The following is a 17,010-nucleotide window of genomic DNA, read 5'->3' as shown; positions in this document are numbered from 1 at the left end:
TATATATATAGAACTTTTCACCCAAAAGAAGCAAAATATACATTTTTTAAAGGCACATGGGACATTTTCAAAGATAGATCACATAATAGGACACAAAACAAGCCTCAGCAAATTCAAGAAAATTGAAATCATATCAAGCATCTTTTCAGACCGCAATGCCTTGAAACTAAAAATCAACCTTGGGGAAAAAAATCAAAGACAAGAAAACTCATGAAGAATGAACAACACGCTATTAAATAATGAATGGATTAACAATGACATCAAAGAGGAAATCAAGAAATTTCTAGAAACTAATGACAATGAACACACAGCAGCCCAAAACCAATGGGACACAGCAAAAGCAGTCCTAAGAGGGAAGTTCATAGCAATACAGTCATATCTGAAAAGGACAGAAGAAGCTCAAATAAAAAATCTAATCCTAAAGCTACAAGAACCAGAACAACAACAACAAACAAAGCCTAGGTCAAGAAGAAGAAAGAAAATCATCAAGATCAAAGCAGAATTAAACGACATAGAGACTAAACAAACAATCCAAAAAATCAACAAAACTAGAAGCTGGTTCTTTGAAAAAATAAACAAAATCTAAAAGCCTCTAGGCAGGCTCATCAAGAAAAAAAGAGAGAAGACCCAAATAAACAAAATCAGAAATGAAAGAGGAGAAATCACGACTGATACCTCAGAAATATAAACAATGGTAAGAAATTACTACAAACAACTGTATGGCAAGAAATTTGACAACCTAGAAGAAATGGACAAATTTCTAGAAACATACAACCTTCCAAAACTGAATCAAGAAGAAGTAGAAAGTCCCAACAGACCAATAACAAAGAAGGAAATTGAAACAGTAATCAAAAATCTCCCTGCACACAAAAACCCTGGACCGGATGGCTTCACAGGCGAATTTTACAAAACGTTTAGGGAAGAACTAACTCTTACCCTCCTCAAAATATTCCAAAAAATCCAAGGAGAGGAAAAAATCCCAAACTCTTTTTATGAAGCCAGTAATACCCTAATCCCAAAACCAGGTCAAGACACAACAAAGAAAGAAAACTACAGGCCAATATCACTGATGAACATAGATGCTAAAATCCTCAATAAAATTTTGGCAAACAGGATCCAGCAACACATCAAAAAGATCACACACCATGATCAAGTGGGATTCATCCCAGGGATGCAAGGATGGTTTAATATTCGCAAATCAATAAATATAATACATCACCTAAGCAAAATGAAAGGAAAAAATCACATGATCATATCTATAGACGCAGAAGAAGCATTTGATAAAGTACAACACCCATTTATGTTGAAAACACTCAGCAAAATGGGAATAGAGGGAGCATACCTTAACATCATTAAGGCTATATATGAGAAGTCTGAAGCCAACATCATACTCAATGGACAAAAACTGAAAGCATTCCCCATGAAACCAGGAACTAGACAAGGCTGCCCACTCTCCCCACTCCTATTCAACATAGTGTTGGAAGTCCTAGCCACAGCAATCAGACAAGACAAAGAAATAAATGGCATTCAAATTGGGAAAGAAGAAGTAAAACTATCACTATTTGCAGATGACATGATAGTATACCTATAAAACCCTATAAACTCCACTAAAAGACTACTCGATATAATAAGTGAATTTGGCAAAATAGCGAGGTACAAAATAAATATACAGAAATCTAAGGCATTTCTGTACACCAACAATAAAATATCGGAGACAGAGGCAAAAAACAAAAACAAAAAACCATTTACTATAGCAACAAGAAAAATCAAATACATAGGAATAAACTTAACCAAAGTGATAAAAGACCTGTACACTGAAAATTACACAACATTGAAGAAAGAAATTAAGGAAGATACAAATAAATGGAGGCAAATACCATGTTCTTGGATGGGAAGAATCAACATCATCAAAATGGCCATACTACCCAAAGCAATTTACAGATTCAATGCAATCCCTATTAAAATACCAATGACATATTTCACTGACCTAGAACAAATACTCTAAAAATTCATATGGAACCAAAAAAGACCCCGAATAGCAAAAGCAATCTTGAAACAGAAGAACATAGCAGGAGAAATCACGATACCAGACATCAAGCAATACTACAAAGCCACTGTGATCAAAACAGTCTGGTTCTGGCATAAGAACAGACATATAGATCAATGGAACAGAATAGAGAGCCCAGAAATAAACCCAGGCCTCTATGGTCAACTAATATTTGATAAAGGAAGAAGGAACATAAAATGGTGTGAGAAGAGCCTCTTCAACAAATGGTGCTGGGAGAAGTATCAAGGATGTGCAAAAAAATGAAACTAGACCACCAATTTACACCACACATGAGAATAAATTCAAGTAGGATCAAAGACTTAAATGTAAGCCGTGACACCATAAAAGTTCTAGAGGAAAACATAGGCAGGAAAATCTCAGAGAGCCCACGTAACAATATTTTCATGGATACATCTCCTAAGGCAAGGTAAATAAATGAGAAAATAAACAAATGGGACTACATCAAACTAAAGAGTTTCTGCTCAGCAAAAGAAAACATCAGCAAGATGAAAAGGAAACCAACCATATGGGAAAACATATTTGCCAATGATATCATAGACAGGGGACTGATCTCCAAAATATATAAAGAGCTTATATGACTCTACATCAAGAAAACAGACAACCCAATTAAAAAATGGGCAAAGGACCTGAACAAACTCTTCTCCATAGAGGACATACAGAAGGTCCATAGGCACATGGAAAAATACTCAACATCATTGGCCATCAGAGAGATGCAAATAAAAACCACAATGAGATACCACTTTACACCTGTCAGAATGGCCATCATCAACAAATCAACAATCAACAAGTGCTGTTGAGGTTGTGGAGAATTGGGAACCTTACTGCACTGTTGGTGGGAATGCAGACTGGTGCAGCCACTATGGAAAACAATATGGAATTACCTCAAAAAACTAAAAATGGACCTGCCTTTTGAACCAGCAATACCACTGCTAGAATTATACCTGAAAAATCCTAAAATCCTAATTCAAAAGAACTTATGCACCCCTATGTTCATAGCAGCACTGTTTACAATAGCTAAATGCTGGAAACAGGCTTAATGCCCATGTGTAGATGACTGGATTAAAAAACTGTGGTACATTTACACACTGGAATACTATGCAGCAGAGAGAAAGAAGGAACTCCTGCCATTTGCGACAACATGGATGGAACTAGAGAGAATTATGCTTAGTGAAATAAGCCAGGCAAAGAAAGCAAAATACCATATGATATCACCTAATACAGGAAACTAAAGAGCAACACAAACAAACGAACTAAATAGGACAAAGAGTAGAACAGTAGTCAGTAGGGGGGAAGGGGGGAGGGAGAGAAGGGGAATAAGTAAGGGAAGTGTCTAATCAAGGAACGTGTATAAATGACTCATGGACAATGGGGAGGGATATGATTGTGGGAGAAGGGATGGGCTGGGTGGGGGGAGCAATGGGGGAAAAATCGGACAACTGTAATTAAAAAACAAAATAAAAATTCTATATAAAAAAATTAAAGTTAGCACTCACATTTAAAAAAAGCATACTATTGCTTTAAAAGAGAGAGAGAGACATACGTTAAGCTATGACCTGAAAGACAAGAGGGAAGAGTTCTCAAACACTATATCAGGATAGATTACTTTAAACACATATAAAGATTCCTTTCTTGCTCTTTATTCCCTAAGTGCACTTTCTCTTGGATTTACTGGTTTCATTTGTTTTGTTTCTGCACATTTAAAGTCAAAGGTAAGTTGACATAGACAAATGAATAATTATACAGATGTGTTCACTGCAAAGCATAATACCTGGATTTCCAAAGATATATTCACCTCTCTTCGAACTGAAAGATAGTCATCAAGGCTATTTAAATAGTGGTTTCCCAAAACTGGACTCTGTGTACATTTAGGAAGACCATGGGTTCCAGACCTCATCTTACCCCAGCTTATCTGCTGTAACAGTTAAAATTTTTAACCAAGTCAGATGTTGTATTTGAGCATTTTTCTGTTTTCAATTATTTTATTTAATCCTATTTAGAGTTTGAATAAGGGCTGATAATCTATTTTACAATGTTTACATAATAACGAGGAGTTAAATAAAACTACTGAATATGATTTGGCTCTGTACAATTTTAATATTAAATCTCCTTTCCTCAAAATAGAAAGCTCTTTTGATATTTGATGAGCATCATATATGACAATACATTCTCCTTTTTCCCTTTAAAAATAGCTAATTGAAAAGACAATCGATCATTTAGGGTCTTTCTTCTTTTTTCTCTCTGTTCCTCTCCAGTGAATTGACTGCATTGATTTTGCAACAAAAAATACATACTACAGACAAGTAATGGGGAAGTAAACAAGTCTTCATTTTCCGACTTTTTTTTTGAGAGAAAACTATGATAATAATTGTTTGGTACCTTTTAGTGATAGGGTAATATAGAGAAATTGATATTGTACTTGGTAAAGTGTTAGTTGTCTTAAAAATTATTTGTCTCACTTTATACTATTTAATCTCTTCACTAAAATATCATCTGAATTTCTTACTTAACCTTTCATGTTTTTATTTTAACAAAATATTTTAATAATTTTTCCTTATAAACATTTTAGTCATGAAACAATTTCTGATGTTTATATAGAAGAATATTGTAAATATTTTTAGTGATATATATTAAGTGAAAAACAAGTGCTAAATATATTTATAATGCAACTTTACTCTGCTCGGACTGCCATAACAATGCCATAGACTGGGTAATTTAAACAAAAAAAGTGTTTCTCAGAGAGAGAGAGAGAGGGAGATCTTTCTTCCTCTTCTCATAAGGCAAACTAATCCAATTGAACTAGGACCGCAACATAAAAATCTCATTTAACTTGACTCACCTCCTAAAGGCACTATTTCCAAATACAGTCATATTGGAGGCTTAAGACTTCAGTATATCAATTTTGTGGGGGAAAACAATTCAGTCTATGGTATTCTGATTTCTGTATATTTCTAATTTGCATTCTATTAATGGCAGGGTTTTTCATTATTGGTTGTTTTATTGATTGATCGATTAAATAATCTATACATTCATCAAGCACTCGACAATAACTTCTTATATGCTGGAAAACATATTAATGCTGAAGTTGTGACGATTAAAAGTCATTATTCTTGCTTGATGTGACTCCAACTGTAGTGGAGAAATCAGTCAGTTACAAAGAATTAATGTACAGTATGGTGAATGTTTATAATCAGGAGACTTGATGAGCAGTAGAGGTTAAATTTTTTTTTTAAATTGAAGAAGAGAAACAACTAGTAAATCTATATGGATATAGAAGACCTGAATAACACCATCAACCAAATTGAGATAATTGACGTTTTAGGATATTCCAACCAATATAACAAAAAACTTTTTCTTTATAAAATCAAATGTAGTATTTACTAAGATATATCATATGCTGGGCTAGAAAGCAAGTCAATGAATTTAAAAGGTTAGATATCATAAAAAATATTTCTGTAAAATAACAAATTAGAACTCTGTGACATAAAAGTACCTGAAAAACCTCTAAATATTTGGAAATTAAATTATACATTAAACACTTAAGTAATCAACCAGGAAATTATACTGGATATTAAAAATATTTTGACCTAAAAAATTAAACATATCAAAATTTGTTTCATGAAGCTAAAGCAAAGATTATCCTCAGTCTTTTTCCTCAGGGGTTATCTTAATTATAATTTTTCGATGATCAAGGTTTATGGAGAGGCTGAGAGCTCATTCTGTTTTTCAGAAAGCCATTTTGATCAACATATTGTATTACAAGAAATTTGGGGGAATGGGAAGTAAAATACAAGATGGGTAAATTTTATTTATTTAACTGCTTTACTTATAAATACTTTTATAAAATAAAACTATACCCATTGTAAGCATACAGTTAAATAAGTTTTGGTAAGTGAAAAGTGTGGTGAAACCATCATCACATCAATAAATGGAACATTTCCTTTAACCCCCCGAAAGTCCTCCTTTCACTTTTATCTCCTCCCCTAACTCCCAGCTCCAGGAACACATTAATCTGCATTCTGTCCATGTAGTTTTGCCATTTCTAGGATTTCTTATAAATGCAGTTACATAGTAGGTAGTCTTTGTGTCTGACTTTTTTCACTTAGCATGTTGTAGGTCTTCATTCTTGTTCTATATATTTATTCTTTGCCCTTTTTATTCAATGTTAATCTTTAAAATATACACAAATTTGTTTTCCTTGTTGTTAGATATTTGAATTGATTTCAATTTGATGTTCTTATGAATAAAGCTTCAATGTACATTTGTTATAAGCCTTTTTGAAGATGTACATTTTTGTGTCTTTTGAGTGGGTTGCTGGACCTTACGGTAAGTGTAAATTTCCCACTTTATTTTCAGCTCTGAGTTCTAACCTTAAAACAACTCCAGATAGTAAGGCATTCCTTTTCTGCTTTCCTGAGTGTGAGCAGCTTGGGAAATGCACTCAGTCGAAAGTGAGCCTATTTGCCCTGGCTTGGTGGCACAGTTGGTTGCAGTGTGATCCCTTACACCAAAAGGTTGTTGGTTCAATTCCCAGTCAGGGCACATACCTAGGTTGCAGTTTTGATCCCTGGTAGGGGCAAAAATGGGATGCAACCAATCAATGTTTCCCCACTCACATCATGTTCATTCTGTCTCTTCCTCCCTTCCTCTCTCTAAAATAAAAATTATAAATAAATATAATAAATAAATAGTGAACATACTCATCAATCTCACCAGGAGTATTTTCTCATAGATTTTTTTACTTCCTACCTGCTTTTTAACAGACTCCCTGTGTGCTCTTGAACTCATGTGTAGTTTACAACAAGAAGAATTTTGAGAAAAATTTTAATTTAGATTTTTAAATCTTTGTCTGTGGCTATTTGTGGTTTTGGGATTTTTCCCTTAAATATCCAGCTGGTCTGCTGCCTCATATGTTATCATATGCCACGTTGACCTGCTAAGACTGTGGTGGTTTGAGGATGTGTGATGGCTTATAAAGTAGCCAAAACAGGAAACTATGAAGTCACGGTTTCTACCAGATACAGTAACCACCTTTGAACATGAACTATTCACAAGAATCTGCATGAGTCCTGTAATATTCACTGCTCTTCAAAAAATTATTTTAATAATTTTGTTCAAATTTTATAATTGTTATCTATAGGAAGAATTCCCCATTATTACCAGGAAGGTCTTATTTTTTTAATTACTTAGCAAAGAACTATCTATCAAGATATTCAAAAGGGGTAAGCAGTATTGATTTTACTACAGAAGAATTTCAGATAATTCAGACATTTTTTTGTATTTCTCTATATTTCTTGATTTTCAATTTTATAATAAAAACATTTTATTTTATGTTATTACTTTCATTTTGTAATACTTTGCAAGAACAAGCATGCTGGAAGTTGGAGCTGAAATATAAATTTTGAGACTGTTAAAGTGCTTTAACAAACACAGGATAATTGTTTTGTAATTAGTATTGTTTTATGTCTAAGACAAAACCTCCTGTTAAGGTGGTACTTGAAAAGATTTGTTGGGTTTTCACTTTTAAGTAGCTTAACATTTTGTCTTATTTTGCTATTAATTTGCATTAGTATAACATACTTTTTATAATACAAAATAATGTAGATTTATGTTGTCTGATTAATTTAAATTAATGTTCATGTAATTTAGTTACTTTTTGAAAGGTATCAGTATTACTTCTTTTGGGAACATCTTCTTACTTGAGAATAGATACAAGCAGACAATAATAGATGTTACTCATTGAGAATTGACAAAATTCCAGCCACTTTACTAAATGCTGTACACATTTTTGAACCATTTATTTCTCTCAGTACCTCAAGTAGGTTCAGATATGACTCTTCTTTTATAGATTAATAGACCAAGGTTTAGAGAGATTGAGTATTTCACTAGAGTCTCTAAATTGGTAAACATCGTCGTCGTCGGCAGCCGTCCGTCTCAAGAGACGATGGTGTAGCTTCTTCAGAGTCTATCTGCACCGCCGAGAATGGCTGTGCAGTCCGACTCGGGAGTGACACGGTATCTGTCTCCTCCCGTGCTGAATCGACATCTTGCGATGACGCTGAAGCTACAGAGCCTGGGCAGGGTAATATGGAGGGTCCGCTGTTGCCCATGCAGCAGACCCCCCCTCTCTTCGCAGCTGAAGGGTCCAAGGGAAAGACGGAGTCGATACAGCTTGGCTTCAGGTGCGCCGCAGGAGTTGCCGGTGTTGACTACAACGTCAAACCGCCTTAGGGACTCCGGCTCCGGATTTTCTGTCAGGGTTTACTCCCTTAGCCTTTCCCCTGAAGAGGTATGCCGCAAGGCAGCGGAGGTTTTTTGGAGTCAGAGTTTTCCTTCTCTGATGTACCCTGACTGGAGGATCGAACCAGCGACACTTAGCTCGCAGGCCGACGCTCAATCCACTGAGCTAAACCAGCCAGGGCCCAAATTGGTAAACAACACACTTGGAATTCCCCAGGTGTGAACCCAGCCATACTGGCTTTATCCCCACCATCTTTACCATTACATTATACTATACTCTGGAGAAATGCAGGATTGCATGTGGGATTGTGATCTCATGGTTCTTCTCTCTCAAAATTAAGTAGTAAAAATACTACTAAAAAAAATAAACCTAGATATCTTCTTCTTTAAATACCTCAGAAGGTTAAATTGGGCTAACATTTTTTCCAAGGTACTTTAGGTATGGTCTAAATTAAAAGCAAGAAGAAGTCTGAAGATTTTCTTCCAGATCTGTCATTTAGTATCTTGGTTCTCAGCTATTCTGACCCAAAGAAAAATTTAGATAATGATATCTTCCATTCCCTACACCTCCAAAATTAATTAATTTTCAAATCTGCCACTCATTTGTTTTTTAACTTAGATTTGTAAAATGTCAGATTGTTATCTCTTAAGGTAAGAGCACTGTAATGGTATACAGAGGTATACAGAAGCCTCTCATTTCTCTTCATTAACCATTCTATTTTTTCTTATTGATAAAATCTGTTGAGTTTTAATTGCATGAATGACTGCTTGGCCAAATTCATTTCTCTGCATTTAATTTAGTTAGATATAGTGACATTAACTCTGACCAAAATAATGTAAACAGAAGTGAAACATTCAATTGAAATCTCATCTTTCCAAAGGAAAGTGCTTATTTTCAACTTCCTTTTTATTTCTTTTCTGCTAGCTGAAAAGTGGATATAAGTGGACTAGCCGTCTTGTATCTAGAGATCAAAACTACATATTGAGAATTGCAATATCAAGTTATCTGCCATGGGTCACTTTATTCCGTACAGATAAATGAGAGAAAATCTGCCCTTCTATGTTATTTAAATGATATAAAATATGTACTATTTATTTATTTGTTTTAACTTCTCATTGTTGTTCTATTACAGGTGCCCCAATATTCCCTATTGCTTCCCCTGCCGTGCTCACTCCCCTCTCTCACAGTCAATTCCCACCCTTTTGTCCATGTCCATGGGTCATTTATACCTGATCCTTGACTAGACCCTTCCCCTTTTTCCCCCCTTTACCCCCTCCCTCCTCACTTCTGGACATTATCAGTCTGTTCTGTGTTTCCATGCCTCTGGTTCTATTTTGCTTATTTATTTATTTTGTTCATTAGGTTCCTCTTATAGGTGAGAGAATATGGTATTTTTCTTTCACTGCCTGGCTTATTTCACTTAGCATAATACTCTCTAGTGCCATCCATGCTGTTGGAAAAGGTAGAGGTTTCTTCTTTCTTTCTGCTGTGCAGTATTCTATTGCGTAAATGTGCCACAGTTTTCTGATCCACTCATCCACTGATGGGCACTTAAGCTGTTTCCAGCACTTGGCTATTGTAAATAACATTGCTATGAACATAGAGCTGAATAGGCTTTTTGAATTGGTGTTTCAGAATTCTTAGGGTATAATCCCAGCAGTAGAATTGCTGGATCAAAAGACAGTTCCATTTCTGGTTTTATGAAGAAATTCTATACTGCTTCCACAGTGGCTGCACCAGTCTGCACTTCCACAAACAGTGCGCTAGGGTTCACTTTTCTCCAAATCCTCTCCAGTACTTGTTTGTTGATTTGTTAATGTGGCCATTCTGACCAGTGTGAGGTGGTATCTCATTGTGGTTTTAGTTTGTATCACTCAAAATGGATAAAAGACTTAAATATAAGCCATGATAACATAAAAGTTCTAGAGAAAAACATAGGCAGTAAAATTTCGTATATCCCATTAAACAATATTTTTGCTGATATATCCACTAGGGCAAGAGAAATAAAAGAGAGAATAAACAAATTGGACTACATCAAATTAAAAATCTTCTGCTCAGCTATAGAAAATGTCAGTAAAATGAAAAGGGAACCAACAGTCTGGGAAAGCATATTTGCCAATGATATCTCAGACAAGGATTTGATCTCCAAATTATATAAAGAACTTATATGACTCAACACCAGGAAGACAGACAATCCAATTTTAAAATGGGCAAAGAACCTAAACAGACACTTCTCCAAGGAGGACATACAGAGCACCCACAGGCACATGAAAGGATGCTCAACATGAAATATATATTATTTAAATGATGTACTTTTAAATCTACATGATTTAAATTGTTTTAAATCTGTACGATTTAAATCATGTATGTTGTTCTCTTTTTGATACAATATAGCCAATATCCTAATGTAGAGATTGATAACTGAAAGCAAGATATTGCCCTAATAAAATCCAAAATATGTGGTACTGGCTTTGCAATCAGGTGGTAGGAGGCAAGGGAATGTATATTGCAGTGTCATATGCTGGTGGTTCTTATTATAGCAAGAGAAAGCATTTAGCAAAGAGTTACCTGTGATCATTTTAGAGGTAGACCACATCTTTATTGAAACTGTTAATGCAGGGTAAGTGTCTGGAGAAAGTCAAAATGTTGGTATACTTTAGCAGATTTTCTCTATTTTTTACTGAGTAACTTACAGAGAGAGAAATGTAGTCAATTATTAGTCAATTTGCAAGCAAAAATTAAGGAACAAAATTATGTAAATGAACACACTCTCTGGCCTATTAAATCAAAATAAATACTGATCTTAAAATGTAATATATGATAGCTTTCACAGGAAGTGGTTTATTTTTTTTCCATAAAAAATAGTGTCTGTAGTCACTAGAAAATCCACAATAGAGCTGTTTCAAAGTCAAGATTTTATCTGGATTATAAATAGAGAGGTCATTTCAGGTTGAGAGAACAACATGATTGGGAACAATTTTTGTTCACTCTTATCATCTGTTAACATTTGGGGTGATTTAATTGTCAAAGAGTGAAATAGGAAGAAAGGGGGGCAATATCAAACTGGATAAAAGATGATGAATAAATATTAATGTTTATTGTATGACAAATCAGTGTTAAAAATAATGAGATTATAGCAGAGACAAATGACTTACATTACCGAAAAATAAATCTAATTGACTTTTAAAAAAGCCTAATGTATCTGAACCCTAAACAGTAAAAAAGAAAAAAAAAAAGAGAGTGACTGAGAACCTTTCTAAAAACTGCCATATTAAATGTTCTTCATCAGAAAATTTAAGCAACTCAGCATCCCAAATCAGTTTAATAATATTGTCATCACATTCAAGCTACTGTTTCAGATAGTCTGAAGGTAGCTGCCAATAAATTGAGGTCAGTGAAGGAGTAGTAGTCTGACCCCAGAATCTAGCAAATAAATGAAAGTCAGAAGTCATAAAAAAATATAACCAGAGAAGATTCTTTTCTTTGGCTACCTTCAAATAGAGCAGACAAGAATCAAGGTGATGAGAATAAATAATTGTTAACCACAAGGGTGACCTGCAAGAGCCTGTGGTTGCTGTTTCCCTAAGTCTACACCAGCATTATAGACATATTCTTCAGCCTTATATTCACTTGTGCCCATAGATGAAAAAAATTACAAGAAGGCAAAGGAGGGATTACAGAAGACACTGAAAAAAAAGTTATTTCCAGAATCCATAGCACACAGTCAAGCTAACCAAGGAACTTACACACCATGGTCTTCAAAATTCACAATGAGCAGGATTTGATTATTGTTTCTCCTTCTCCCTTATGATTTGAGTTTTTGTTGTAGTTATAGTGTTTCTACCCGACCATTATGTGTTGAGGACATGTGTCTTTTAGTTTATAAATCTCGGGGGCACTGTGCTTTATCCAGGCATAATACATTTTTGTTGGCGGTAACTCTGGATTTTCTCCCTTAGAAAAGAAATGAAAATATTTTATGTGTACCGTAAACAATGTGTATTATTATATGGTGGCCAAAGGCTGTCATCATGGAAGAGAGTGCCAGAGGTCTTTACTAACCTTTCTACTCTCATTTTTTGTTAATGGAAACTTTGCTGATAGAGCATGAATGGTCGGGGAGAAACTAATTTTCCCAATCATCCTTGAAAGTAGGTGAGTGCATGTGATTAAGAACTAGCCAGCAACCCCCTTTCTGGGTATCTACCCAAAAATATTGAAAACATTTATTCTTAAAGACATATGCATCCTTATGTTTACTGAAGCACTGTTTACCTTGGGCAAGACATGAAAATAACCAAAGTGCCCTTCGGTAGGGAACTGAATAAAAAATATGTAGTACATATACACATTGGATACTACTCAGGCATAAGATAAGATGAAATACTACCATTTGTGACAACAAAATGCCTTACTCTCCTTTTCTACGATTTCCTGCCATTATTTCTCATTGCCATGACCTGAAGAAAACCGTTGAAAAAGTCTAAGTAGTTCAGCTTCCTGTGGAACAGAGCAGGGAGAATCTGGAAAGCAAAAATAATATATTCAGAACTACCTGATTGTATATTTATTAAAAAAGACATATAATCACTTTCCTTAATTATTTCTGTATTATGAAGCTTTTAATTTTTTCCTGTTAAAAATAAATTGGCAACATTTTTATGACTACCTTGTCATGAGGTTTGTCCAGAAAATATCCAGCCATGCACCATGGAAAATAGAGACATTTATTGAAGAAGATACATGATACAAGATACATTGAATGTAAGACAATGATGCCTCAGTCCCCTTCAAAGTAGGCACCTTGGAACCTTACACAGTTCTCCCAATTGCCATCAGCTCCCCTTTCATATTTTCCTGAATCTCATAGAAGGTCTGAAATCTCTTCTCTTTCGAAGATTATTTTAGTTTTAGGGAAAGCCAGAAGTTGTCGGGCACCAAATCTGGCTGTAGGGGAGCGGAGTTAACTGAGTGACTTGATGTTTCATCAAAAACTTCTGCTTGAAAGGCCTGGCTGCTGTGGCTCAGTGGCTTGAACATCAGCCTGTGAGCCAAGTGTTGCTGGTTTGATTCCCAGTCAGGGCACATGACTAGGTTGCACATCAGGTCCCCAGTTGGGGGCGTAAGTGAGAGGCAACCACACAGCAATGTTTATCTCCCTCTCTTTCTCCTTTTCCATCTCTCTAAAAATAAAAATAAATAAATAAACAAATAAATAAATAAATTATTTTTTTAAAATCTCTGTATGAGATATGGTGCAGGAGCAGGCGCATTGTCATGATGAAGCTGCCAATCAACAGTTACCTATTGCTGTGGCCTTTTGAATCATCCAAAGAGTTTCTGCAGAGGAATTTTCAAGATTAATGTGAAATTTCATGCATATTCCTTGATTTACTCACTCAGTCATTTTGAATGTGATGGCCGCACAGTACACATGCTCACTAAATGGCATCTACTGCCCCCACTGACTAGTACATTGAAGCTGTTGTTGTTCATGCATATGCACTTTAGTCCACTCTCTTTGGCTGCCAGCTTACATCAATGTCACTGTAAACTGTTCTCATTATATTAACGATGGTTGTACTTTTTCTGGACAACCATGTATATTGTCCAAATTTCCTCATTATAGGATCACTGTAAGCTGTATGGGCCTCTTAACTCAAAGTAAGGTCTCCTATCACCCAGACCTCTGCAGAGAGCACTTTTAGTCTCTGGGTTGAATAACCATTGCCAATCGTTGTCTCTTCAGTTCTTGAGTTGGGAGCGGCATCCTGTTATTAGTTTTTGGAAACTGCACTACCTCTTTGTTCCCCTATACCTAGCCCGCATTCTTATAAATTGTTCTTTTATTGAATGATTTTTAAATTACCTAATTGAGCATGCCATTTACATTCTCCAGGGACATTGGCTGGTACACAGGTAGATAATAAAAATGTTATAGTTCAACAGTCATGCACTGCACAACGAATGACATTTTGGTAAATGATATAGGGCAGTGATCCCATAAGATTATAATAGAGCTGAATAATTCCCATCACACAGTGATGTAGTAGCTCTCATAACATCCTAGCACAATGGTTTCAAAAATCAACAAGGCTGTTCTTGAAATGGCAAACAACTTTAAACTGAGTTCTGATGAGGATGAGATTGAGGAGTTCCTAGAGGCAGTTACTGAGGAATTAACTAATGAGTTGTTGGAACTGGAACAGCAACACAGTTGAAGAAGAAGCAATAGAAAGGAAAACATCAGGATAAAATGAAAAGAAACCCCATGAAAATTTACAGTGTATGGCTTAGCAGAAGAATGTGCAGACCTCAACCAACTTCTTAAAAAATTTGAAAACATGGGCTCCAACACTAGAAGGTTTTCATTTATCAAGAGAAATGTAAATAGTGCATTATCTGCTTACAAGCAAATTTATGATGAAAAAGAGAAAGAGATAGAGAGAAACAAACCAAGTAAACCACCAGTAACATATTTCTGAAAAAAATGACATCTCTTCATGAAAAGCCTCAGGCAGATCCTTCAGGAGGTTTTTCAGAAGAAAGCATTATTATCATAAGATATAATAGTTTCATGAGTGTTTTGTCCTGAAGACTTTCTAGTGGAACAAGATGTGGAAATAAAGGCTTTGATATTTATGATTCTAAGTCTGTGTAGACCTAGCTAATGTGTGCGATTGTTTTTATTAGTTGAAAAAAAATCAAAGAGTTAAAAAATTAAAATAGAAAGTAACTGATAGAATAAGGATATAAAGTAAAATATTTTTGTATAACTGTACAATGTGTTTTTGTTTTAAGCTAAGTGTTATTATGAATCAAAAAGTTTTCAAAAATTTTAAAAGTTTATAAATTTACAATAAATTAACTTATTATTGAAGAAAGGTAAACATTTTTAAATAAATTGATTATAGCTTAAGTGAACAGGGTTTATAGTCTTCAGTTGTGTACAACAATGTCTTAGGTTTCCACAGTCACTCACCACTCATTCACTTTCTCATCCAGAGCAACTTCCCATCCTGCAGGCTCCATTCATGGTAAGTGCCTTGTAAAGGTTTTACCATTTTATCTTTTATACCATATTTTTACTGTACTTTTTCTATTGTGTATTAAATATATTTAGATACATAAATACTTACAATTGTGTTACAATTGCCTGTACTATTCAGTGTAACCTGCTGTACAGGAACATAGCCTTGAAGCAAGAGGTTATATCATATAGCCTAGGTGTGTAATAAGCTATTCAATCTAGGTTTGTGTAAGTGCACTCTGTGATGTTTGCACAATGACAAAATCACCTAACAACACATTTATCAGAACGTAGATCCCCTCACTAAGCAACTCATGACCATAGTATAAAATATAATACATAAATTTAGAAATCAAAAAGGAAGACAGAAACCAATAAAATACTATGTTATGGGGATAAGATGAAAGGTGAATATACTTTTGTAATTACACGTTTTGTTAGAGTTATTTTATTAGTTAAAATTGAAAAATTGTTGCTAGGATATTTTGTCAGGCAAATTTTCTTAACTTTTCTTTATTACCTAGATAAGAATAGATCATTAACATATTGAATTATGTAAATCACATTAATCACCTGCTTTCTCTTTTTGTGCTCCTAGACCACACAGAATCGATAGGAAAAGTTATGAAATAGGCTGACTCAATTTTATTCAGAGTTCTTCATTTTAAACAAAGGAAGCAGTTTCTGGATGGTTCACCAGAGTAATTTATTAAGTAGAAATCAGGAGTTCACTAACTTGTTTGGAAAAAAACAAGACTCAAGAACAAAGCTCAAGACTAAGTTTTCAAGAGTATGCTTCAAATTGCAGAACTGTCTTAATATGAAGAGTTTTATTGTGACTGTCATTGACCTCTAGATTTCTACAGTTTGCATAATTGATGCCCACATATTTGACTTTACTTCAAATTCAACTATTGCTTGAACTTTGCTGTCTAGCTGCTCTGATGGCTACTTCTGCCTGGTAAAGCCAGATGGCTATGTCACAATTCTCACTGCTGGGAGGCTCTTGAGTGTACTCCATTCTCATGTGGTTTCCTCTGAAACTAAAATCTCACTCCTGCTCATATAATTAGTGAAGCTTTGTGATGAGCTAACATTTCAGCCACAGGGTACAATGGGAAATTGAATTTCATCTTATTTTTTGAGGAAATAATACATGGGTATTTCTCTAATATACAAAATATATTAATTTTTTACAGATGTGAGTACCTTAGACTGGGTTGCTTAAAAAATGAAAATTTATTCTTACAATTCTGAGGACTAGAGGTCACAGATCAAGGTGTTGACAGAATTGGTTTCCCCTGAAGGCTGCTCTCCTTGAGTTAGAGATCGCCATCTCTCTTTGTGTCTTCACATGTTCTTTCCTCTGTGTGTGCTCATTTCCTAAGCCACATTCTTATAAGGATATCAGTCATATTAGATTAGGTCCCATACATACATATTACCTCCTTTTAACTTAATTATCTCTGAACAAACCCTGTCTCCAAAAACAGCCATATTCTGAGGTAGTGCAAGTGAGGGCTTCAACATATAAATTTTTGGTGACTTAATTTAGACCATAACAGAAGGGTATTGAGCAGCATGTCATCTAAATGTAATGTATAATTATAGATTATACTTTGAATAAGAAGAATATTACTATGGAGGACAGAATTGGTACAATTAAAGAAATTT

The sequence above is a fragment of the Furipterus horrens genome, unplaced genomic scaffold (genome assembly GCF_987537825.1).
Source record: "Furipterus horrens unplaced genomic scaffold, mFurHor1.1.pri manual_scaffold_9, whole genome shotgun sequence".
NCBI lineage: Eukaryota > Metazoa > Chordata > Mammalia > Chiroptera > Furipteridae > Furipterus > Furipterus horrens.
Note: the sequence above shows the minus strand (reverse complement) of the source record.